We start from the raw sequence: 8,450 nt of genomic DNA, 5'->3' as shown, positions 1-8,450 counted from the left end.
ACAATCTAGCTCAATGTGTGTGTCCTGGGGACAAAATCCATGGTCCAGACACCATTTGTGTTAAACAAATTTTTTTAAAGAGTAATCACTTTGGGTGACCGGTTTAACACCAATCAGAAGGTTGTCAATAAATTTGAGTTTTCTAAATAGGAAGATTTGCATCTATCTAATATGAGCTACCAATCTACTTGTCCCTGACCATAAGTTTGGCATGAATAACTTTTCATTCCATATCTCCTTTCCTCCCTCTTTTGCTACCTCTCCGTTTGTCTTTCTACCCCTGCCTATATCTTTTTATGTTTTCCTTTTTGTTTATTCCCTATCCCTAAAACCTTTGTGTGTGTGTGTGTGTGTGTGTGTGTGTGTGTGTGTGTGTGTGTGTGTGTGTGTGAGAGAGAGAGAGAGAGAGAGAGAGAGAGAGAGAGACTACAATGATAAATTGAATTATTGCTACATCACACACACACACACACATAGAGCATTTCATGCATGTGTTCATGGGGGGGGGGGGGGGGGGGAGAGAGAGAGAGAGAGAGAGAGAGAGAGAGAGAGAGACTACAATGATAATTTGAAATTTTGCAACACCATTAGTTCAAAAAAGATTACATTTTAGGATAGGATGTAGCAACACAATGATAATTTGAAGTTTTGCAACATCATTAGTTCCAAAAACATTACATTTTAGGATAGGATGTAGTAACACCCCCTTGTGCGTTAGGCATGACAACACGATTAAATCTCCTATCAATGGCATTCAAGCGATTAATTGCAATTTTTAAGGTCTTCATATCAGACCCTAAATTTGCTACATGCTCTTTCAGAGCTTCGACTTGCTGCTTGTGTTCTTTGAAGGTCCTAATCTCAAACCCCAAACCTGCTACATATGCTTTCAAGGCTTCAACTTGGTCCTTGTGTTCTTTGAAGCACAAAGACAATTGTTGCACAACCTCATTCTGGAAATTTTCCATGAATGTATAGATTTCATGTTGATTGATTTCCAAACGTGCAGTTTCGTCCTTGATACCCTGCAATGCCAAAATCACCTCCTCCCGAAAGGTGATGCGGTCTTCTTCACCTTGAACTTGTTTGCAAACCTTTTGTAAGTAGTTTTTGCACTCTTCTTGGACAGCTTCGTTGCGTTCACAAAGCCTATGAATGATTTGTAAACGCTTTGAAGGACCCTCACAATTCAATTGCCCCCCTGATCTGGCCAACTGCTTTGCGGCTCGCACACTATTGCACTCTGGAGGTGTAGGCATGATGACTTCATTTACATCATGATCTCCTTGAGAAACATTCCCAGAGTCGGAAGAAGGGCTATCCATCACTGAAAGAGAATAGATGCATCGATTAATTGCAAGTGATCATTAAAATGTATGTTGGTAACAACATGTATGGTTAAGTAAAAACAAATTATGATGAAGTGGAACAACTTAGGTCTAAAAAGAGAGAGACACTTGTCACTGCTTAGTCATGGAGGTGCATATAGCATGAATATATATACAGAGGGAGATAGATAGATAGATAGCTAGGCCATGCTAGCGCTCTTTGGCAACAGCTGCACCTAAAAGAGCTGTGGGGAAGCCCGCCATGTGGCAAATTATAATTAATTATAACATGGATATATATAGAGAGGGAGATAGAAAGATAGATAAAGGGGGGATAAGGGGGGGGGGGGGGGAGACCACATTCGACCAAGCATCAGGCTTTCATTTAGAGAGACGTCTCCACTTCACATCCACTAAAAATAGGCCATAGCTTTATGGCCCTAGCCCTATCTATTGTTGGCAATATGCGGCTCACACGCTATTGCGCCCTGGAGTTTGTACATCAATTAATTGCAAGTGATCATTCACAAACTGAAATCTTGGACGCTATATTTATTTCGAAAAATGATTTTGAATGTTTGAAAAAATGATTTTTCCCGAACACTAGTTGGACCTAAGGTCTCTCTCTCTCTCTCTCTCTCTCTCTCTCTCTCTCTCCATTCATTCATTCCCCTGATCATGCACAAACTGAAATCTTGGACGCTATATTTATTTCGAAAAATGATTTTGAATGTTTGGAAAAATGATTTTTCCCAAAGGTTGGACCTAAGGTCTCTCTCTCTCGCGCGCGCGCGGATCAGTGTTGCACCTACTCTAAGAGCATGTTGTACGATTTTTCAAGCACCATAACAGGGCAAAAAGGATATTTTCTTTGAGCGGAAAACTCAATTGTTATCAAGTCTCTGCAAGTCAAATATGATAGAGAATTATTAATTAAATAGTTAATAAGTATTTATAATGCTGGGCCAAGATGACAAAGCTTGCGCGGAGTGCGAACCGGCTTGCGCAAAAGATTGCGCGGAGTGCCAACCGACTGCCAGCAGTCGAACTCAGGATAGCAGCTCCGAGGTTTACGTATGCCACCTCAGTTTTGCAGCTCGTGCCCCCTTAGTTCACTGCGTTTCACAATACACGATTGGAGAGACACCTTAGTTTTGCAGCTAGTGCTACGCGCGCCCAGCCTGGTAGCCGAGCACAGTACACGGTTAGAGAGAGAAAGTACAAGGATAATGAAAAGATAAGGCGACTTTTAGATTTGTTTCACAAGGCAAGACTTAGCCCCACAAGGACTAGAATGTACCTTGTGCTAGGCAACCACTTCCTTAATAGGCATGAGCAAAAATCATGGTGACCTAACATTCTAAAATTCCACGTCCCTTTCAATTTCTTGGTGTATGACCTAGGACATAATAGCCCTGCTCTCAACCGTGCTGGTCTTACCATCTTCCTTCAAGGAAGATCCCAAGTGGATAGAAGAGATGACAAAAGAACATCCATTGCTATATTCCCACCATATGAAGTACTCAACCATGATATCAGCAGTCGGATGGCCTACTTGCGTTTCTGTGGGAGAATAGGATCAAATCAATGAGCATATGTGTGCGAGAATAGGAAAATGTACTCCGGAAAGAATGATCTTTTGCGCCCAAATCAATGCTACCAAAATATGCATGCACGATTTTAGAAAAACCGTTGAGAATTGGGAATCTTCAAGTGATGCCTTCTGAGTGAAGTTGTAAGGGCAGCAATTGCAGGAATTTGGGGCAAGTGGGCGGGTGGAATTTAGTATTCGTCGTTTCTTGTGGAGAGGCCTCGAAACCGCCCATCAACACAGGCTTTTGGACTGTTCTAACTGACCCCTCTCCTTCGGCCGCATTGCATGTGCTTGGATGTAAGGAGCGCAGGTGAGGGGGGAGGGTTGTTGGACGGGTGGTGGAGGGCTTGGCTCTCTCACAGTGAGGATGTTGGAGGGGAGGGTAGGTGGGCAAATCGTTAATTTTGAGCTGCATTAAGGGGAATCTAGAGCGGCGGTGACACTCTTCCTACGTGTGCCTGTCTATTTGTGCAGATATTTGTGGGCGACGGTTGGCGGTGCTTTCAGTGGTGCATGGGCGGAGAGCAGGCAGAGAGAGAGAGAGAGAGAGATATGCACATTGCCATGTGAACGTGCAGGAGGCAGAGAGGGACGCCGACACCATGCAAGGCCTGCTGCGATGTGTGTGTGTGTGTGTGTGTGTGTGTGTGTGTGTGTGTGTGAGAGAGAGAGAGAGAGAGAGAGAGAGAAGGAGAGAGCACGCTTGCTATCAGGGCGATGAGAGAGAGAGAGAGAGAGAGAGAGAGAGAGAGAGAGAGAGACCACGCTTGCTATCAGGGCGATGAGGGAGAGAGAGAGAGAATCTTTATATTAGTGTGCTTGAGAGAATGAGAGATAGGCGGAAGGGTTGAAAGGAAGTGAACATGGCGCGCGTACAAGATGGAGAGAGAGGGAGACAGCTCCTTTGTGTGAGTTCGAAGGCGCTCGAGAGAGAGGTCGTTTTTGTGAGGACGAACGACACAGGTGGTATGTGTGAAGGCGGAGGCAGAGAGAGCTGAGAGAGACATCATAATCTAATGACCCAAAGTCTAATGTTGGGGACGGCAAATGGGAGGGCGAAATCTATGAGTGTTGCTAAGTCTAGTCTCATTCAAGTGGTCGTGCATAGATGAAGGAGATGCAGGATGGCCATTGGCAACCCGTAGGGCAGGACGATGGAACTTCACTATAAGCCTGGGAAGTGCAGGGCACAGGACTCGGGAGTCAAGAGAGTTAAGTGCAGGGGCACATTGCAGAGGCGCGGATGGCTGTGGACAACAAACAAACGAACTCGTTTTGCTTCAAGTTCAAAGGGAATCGAATCATCCTGATTCACACATTTCCTTTTAAATAGACCGAGGTATGTGCTAGCAGTGACCATAAGAAGAACAAAGTTGATAAATATGCTCTTGAATCAGATATTGGCTTGAATGATGTGGGGCTTTGCTTCCCCACCACATTTGTCAACATTCACGTAAGCTCACTACTTCAAGGCGCTGATCATACCTTATTTCTTTGACTGATGAGGTCGTCCCCTTGAAGAGGGCTTTATGGTTGCAAGCCCACGCAGAAGTAGGATTTCTCTGACATAAGTGACATCAGGGTATTGTGCTGAAGAGAATGGTTATGGGCGGCAGCAATCTGGAGAATTGGGTGCTGATATGGCGCAACGATTTATGGCAGCATGTAGTGGTCTACAAATGGAGGACGTAGAGCAAGCAACAACGAGCAATCGTAGTGTGGACTGAGCACATGAAGAAAGGTGTGGAGGCCGGCTCAAAGCAATCAAGGCTCTGGCGTGATGAGAACTGATGGGTTTCAACATGCTTTGCAAGGGGACAAGCATCACTGCCACCGACCAAAGCTTGAAGGAAGTCATTACTGCAATCAAAGGCCATCCGCAACATTGTGGTAGACCTAATTTGCAAGGTTGGGCATCAAAGTAGCTGACTCACTAGCTCATCGAAAGTAAGGTTGTGCTTGCTCCTGCCCTTGTGGCTGTTATACTAAAGAAAGCTTCATGGCTCACAGAGAACATTGTAAGCACAAAAAAGAATTAGTATCCACAGTAAGATGAAAAAACGATAGTGTGTGGGAGAAAAGAAGGCGCAATCCCAAAAGCAGTAACAACGGTAGCCTTGCCATTTTTGGCCTTCTCTTGTTCCAGCTCCTCATCATCACATGCATTGCGCTCAGTCCTGCCAGCTTCATAATGAGTGAAGCTGCAATCACAGAAGTGCATGACAATCCTCGATGAGCTGGAATGGCGCAATCCTAATTAAGCACAAATTGGCAAGGAACCAGTCCGAACATGGCATCCTTTACTTCCCTAACTCTAGCCATACACTCATCTGTAGACTGTGCAGCTTCCTTGGCCACTCGCTTAATTGCACCGCTAGGCTTAACCACCATCACCTTGGGCATCCTTCAAAGTAGCTTCATGGGCCCTGCCTACAACAGTGAGCCCTGCCTACTACAGCCCGAACAGGTCACCCGACCCACTGCATCCACTTGCCCTTCTTCACCCTCTATCCGTCGATCTTAGAGATTTCCCATAGCTTGTTGGCTCTTAGCTTTAACCTTGCACTTGCCCCCAGTGCTTCCGGTTCTCCAACTGCAACTGCGACAAAGGTTCTCTCTCTCTCTCTCTCTTTCTAGTAAGATCTCCCCCATTTCCCAGTATAACTTCAATGCAATTACAACATCATGGTTCTCACAAGGACTTTATAATCATACACAGCAGTCATCTAAATGAATGAGTGCCCACTATCTTACTTCAACCAATCACCATTTTAGGCCTATCAAAAAATTGCTATAAACAAGTTATAAAATCACAAGGCCTGCACATTAAAATCTTTACACAACTTGGCAAAACAAACAATTAAGGCTTAGGAAGCATATAAACATCAACATAGAATGCATGGGGCACAAATCCCAGTTTCTCCTCCGTCTCTTGTTGATTGCAAAATAACTCCAAGTTTGAGGGCATAGCCTCCAAGAAAACAAGGCGAGCTAATCTAGCAATTAGTTGAAGTAGAGGCCAACTCAGAAAGGGCTAGTGCCTTGCCCTGACAATTGCATTATACCATCGCACAACATCCACACCCCTCTCCCATTGATAACTCATCCACAAACAAGGAAGTTAGTGATGTTTACCCGAGCCTCAAAATAGTCTCATTAGCATAAGGAAGATAGTGGTCCCATTTGCAATATAATTCATTTCAATTACGATAAGCTTGTTGTCACCTGCTCCACGATTTGTTTGCATTGAACTTGGAGCCAAGAGGAACCATTAAGGATAAAATTTTTGCTGGCCAGCTTTCTTTCCTAATTTGAAATACACTCCCTTTGAAATTGTCTTTCATGATGTTTATTTTGCAAAAATTTGTTGCAACCTCTATGTATTACGCTGGCTAGCCATCCTTGACCCCCAAATCTTGTGGGCATCTGAAGCTAGCTTTAGATGACAAGTTTGTGGCAAGTTGTTTGCTTGTCCATGCAAGTGGACAAGGCTAGAAGCTGGAAAACCACCTTCATGTGAGGGACACCTAGCTATTCAACCTCTATTGAAAGGCCCAATCCACAATGTATAGCAAAAGCAACAAGTATATGCTCAAAAATATTTTTGTATTTGAAGCACTTTGCACAATAAATACTCACTTCAAATATCATATACATCAGAACAAGAAGTGGGCAGCACAACCCGAGCAGGAGGAAGAGGGCAACCGGTGTTGAGTTGTGGGAGGATCGACAAGAGCTACATGGGAGTTTAGTGCATTATAAGGGAAGAACGATGGAGGTGGGGCAGGTATGGGAGCTGCAAGACATATCGGACTGAGATGTGTGCTTTTATGCTTTGGATTGTGGGTGATGACCCTTCACAATGGCTTAATCAGATGCAAGAACAAGCAGACGCCAAGACATCGAATAAAATTTTAAAAAATGCTTCTTGTTTCAGCTCAGAAAAATATCACCAGTATGAGCGTCATGTGCATTCAGACGTTGGAGGAGTCTTGTATGCGCTGCACACGACGATGGACAACACACTCAAAAGCGCCACAAGCCCAAGACACGACTCAGATTCTAACAAAAACTCACTTGGCTTGCTACATTTTTAACTCCTGCTCTCAGCCAGACATGACCCCCACCGTCTGCTTTGCCATCATTTGCCACCATCATCTCCACAATCGCCTCTGCCCGACCTCATATATGAGTCCATTGCCATAGTTAGAGCTTCCAAACCCATTTTCTTGAACTTATCCCTGCTTAGCTACAACTGGCAGAGGTCATGAGGTGTTGCGCTACATGCTTACAACCCCATTCCGGGGTATCTCAAGGGATTCTCTATTGCAGGCGCCAGTCCCTTCCTCTCTATTGCCACTTCAATGGGTGGAGAGAGAGAGAGAGAGAGAGAGAGAGAGAGAGAGAGAGAGAGAGAGAGAGAGAGAGAGAGAGAGAGAGAGAGATTGTTGCTCATGGTTTCGTTTACAGCTCCTCTTTTGTTCGACTCCTATCCTCACCCCTTCCCCCGTCGGCCTCCTCCTCCTTCTGATATCACCCTACGCGGAGAAGGGGAGAGAGCTCATTCTCTTTCACCTTGTGCAGCTCCATCTATTGCTGCACCTCCCTGCCCTACCGTCTAGCCTCCTCGCTGCTGCTCCAGATTGCCGCTTCGTTGTCATGTTTCCCCAATACCCCATTGACATGCTGTGAGCACGAGAGAGAGAGAGAGAGAGAGAGAGAGAGAGAGAGAGAGAGAGAGAGAGAGAGAGAGAGAGAGAGAGAGAGAGATGTGCAGTACCTCCCCGCCCTATCGTCTAGCCTCCTCACTGCTGCTCCAGATTGCCGCTTCATTGTCATGTTTCCCCAATACCCCCTTGACCTGTTGTGAGCAAGAGCGAGAGAGAGAGAGAGAGAGAGAGAGAGAGAGAGAGAGAGAGAGAGAGAGAGAGAGAGAGAGAGAGAGAGAGAGAGAGAGAGAGAGAGAGAGAGAGAGAGAGAGAGATGTGCAGTACCAGCACGTACGCACAGAACCAAGCCCTCTCAAAATTTCTAGAAACCTTGAAATGAGTTAGTGTAGCTTAGGGACTTAGGAGGTGCTCTCTCTTTCCACAAGAGCTGGGGGATGCGCAGACGATGCTAGGTGAAGGTCTAGAGAGGAGCTTCCCTTGAGAAGATCCTGCAAGATGGCCCATGGCCACGTCTAGCCGTGTGTCTTTTGCACCTGCACTTGGTTCAATATATGCATCGGCGATGGAGCAGTCCGTGGAGCGCGCTCAAAGAAGCTCCCGAATTCCAACTCCTACACATAGAAACTGTGGAAAATATCAACAAGCAAGAAAATTTGCAACCCAACCCTCAAGGCCAACAAGGGAACCCTGCCATCGACACTTCCTACAAGCAGTCCACACCCATGTCCATCCAACCCATTTGAATGATGGCAGGCGAGGGAGGGGCTCGTCAAGCTGGTAATGGTAGGCTGTTTGTATGTGTGTGCGCTTCCCTGCCTAAATGGTGGCATGGCCAAACCTCAGCGGCGACCTTGTCCT

The 8,450-nt window shown here is 45.6% G+C and overlaps 1 pseudogene; it reads left to right on the top strand.

The window, feature by feature from the left end:
* The first annotated feature begins 4,046 nt into the window (after positions 1–4,046).
* Positions 4,047–4,775, top strand: LOC147457892 (uncharacterized; annotated as a pseudogene).
* The last annotated feature ends 3,675 nt before the right edge of the window (positions 4,776–8,450 follow it).

The sequence above is a fragment of the Adiantum capillus-veneris genome, chromosome 5 (genome assembly GCF_014529385.1).
Source record: "Adiantum capillus-veneris isolate H3 chromosome 5, ASM1452938v2, whole genome shotgun sequence".
Lineage (NCBI taxonomy): Eukaryota > Viridiplantae > Streptophyta > Polypodiopsida > Polypodiales > Pteridaceae > Adiantum > Adiantum capillus-veneris.
Note: the sequence above shows the minus strand (reverse complement) of the source record. Positions and strands in the feature narration are given on the sequence as shown.